The sequence below is a fragment of the Psammomys obesus genome, unplaced genomic scaffold (genome assembly GCF_907164565.1).
Source record: "Psammomys obesus unplaced genomic scaffold, mPsaObe1.curated_primary_1811, whole genome shotgun sequence".
Taxonomy (NCBI): Eukaryota; Metazoa; Chordata; class Mammalia; order Rodentia; family Muridae; genus Psammomys; species Psammomys obesus.
Window position 1 is genome coordinate 8,895 of NW_026591816.1, and position 2,229 is coordinate 11,123.

Below are 2,229 nucleotides of genomic sequence, written 5' to 3' on the forward strand. Positions count from 1 at the left end.
CCCTCAGTTTCCTAACATTTAGATTTCCCACATTATCCTTGATTTTTGTGAAATCTTAGGTCTGGTTCATGCTCCAAGTCCTCCAAGCTCTCTTCTCCCGCTCTGCTCTCCTCGTGCTCCTCCTCCTTCTCGCCCCTTCCTGTTCTCTAGCTCCTCCCCTCTTTCCTGTCCTCTGGCTCCTCCCATTGCATAACATTGTATCTAGTTGCTTTATTTGTGTCCTGTTTACACAAGAGTTGAGACAGGATGCTTATAGTGAGTATCACAATGCAATATCCAGATTGAAACCAGAGAGTTGGGGGTGGGGAAATCAGCATTTGAATTAACAAGGGTAAGGCATATACATTTTAAAAGAACATTATACCAACACTATTCCTAGAATCTTTTGATTTAAATGCCTCATTTTGGGCTACACACTTCATAGACATTTATTCTTCACACTTTGACAAGTTATCAATTCCTATATTATCTCTCATCTATTCACTGAAAAAGCATTATTTCTGAGGACTGAGAGGATAATTTATATATCAACATATCTACAAATATTTAAACTCACTTTGATACTATTCACATTTAGCAAAATAATAGCTTTGGGTTCTCCCCTGGGTCCTATGAGCTCACCATCCAATGAGTTCCTGAACAGATAACTTATATTTTAGGTAAGCATCTACTACTAAGGAACCTTATAAGGCCAGTTTTTTTTTTTTGATAGACATGGAATTTATTTCTGTGTTTTATTTGTATCCCAAGAAGAGCATCCTGTTGTTATCTCTGCATAGAAATTTGTGTGCCATGCTCAATCTGTGCTCACAGGCCTCATATTTAAAAAAAAATATTAAGCTCTTAGGTATACTTATGAAATGAAGATTGAAACAGCCCCTGTTGAAACATTAATTACATAAATGTGAAGATATATAAGTACTTTCAATATAATGCAGGGGAAGCAAGAGGAGCAAAGTCTAAGTGTGCGCTTTACTAGATGGTGACAGGAGTTGTACATAACTACTTTTCAGATCATCAGCCATGGCAGCAAGTACCTTCACCTGATGAGCCAACTTGCTGGCACAGTTCCACGACTTCTAAAAAAGCAATTTCCACACATTAAAGACATTTACATGGGCATCAAACAAGTAAAGAGCAGCAGGTCTAAATAGATTTGACAGATAAAACAATGAAATGAGCCGATTTTCATGACACCGGGAGGAAAAGTAGCTTTCTTGGTCATGAGGGTGTTCTGCTTCCCCTTCTATCCCATGATCCCCAGAAATTACGGGAAATTAGAAAAATAATTTATGTAAAACCAAATGTAACATTTGCCATTGCCAGAACATTTAATAGTATATATTCTAAAAGGAGAAAAACAGCCATAAAAATAAACCCACAACTTAAAAAAAAGGAGCAGAGTCTGTGTGATGGCCCCATGGATAAAAGCCCCTGCCACCGAGCCTGATAATTTGAGCTGTTCAGCAAGTCACAATGTGAAAGGAGAGAACTAACTCCCAAAAGTTGTCTTCTGACTTCTGCATACATGTTGTGTCACATAGGTGTATATATGAATGAATAAATAAATAAATATTTCTATATCATAAGAAAAACTGCTGAAATGAGGTGTTGTCCTATGAAACAATGAAAAGCTTACTTTCCCCTTTTATATTTTATGTTTGCTTGAAGCACTTCTTATGTGGGTTGACAAAGGGTCAGGGTATTTGATGTCTCACATTTCTTATGCAATATATTTTTCTTATCATTCAGGTTTGGGCTTTGGACATTTTAGTAAAAATTAATTTGTACACTCAAGTCCTTATAGTAATAATTAAAATGTATTTCTGGTGGAAGAAATCACAGACTCCTAACACTTCCCACTTAAGTATGAGCTATGGTTGGATTTTGGAGTATAAAATTGTATGCAGTTGAGTACCGTCTGCTGAACACAAGAAAATCCAATGGATAACTCCAAACCCATGATCAAACAGATTGCCACACTTAAAGTTATTCAGTTATAGAACAAAACAAAAAGACAGAGGTGTGGACAAATGACTTTTAGTAAGAAGGGCAGGCACTGCAGAAGGAGAGAGGCAGGAGATGGTGAGGGAGAGTAAACACTACACACATGTATGAATTGTAAATGAACACATTTTATCAATAAAAAGGGTATCCCCAGCCTATGGGCTTCCTCTGAGCAGGTGGCCTAGGTGCTAACCATGCATGGCCCTTGGTTGGAGTATCGGT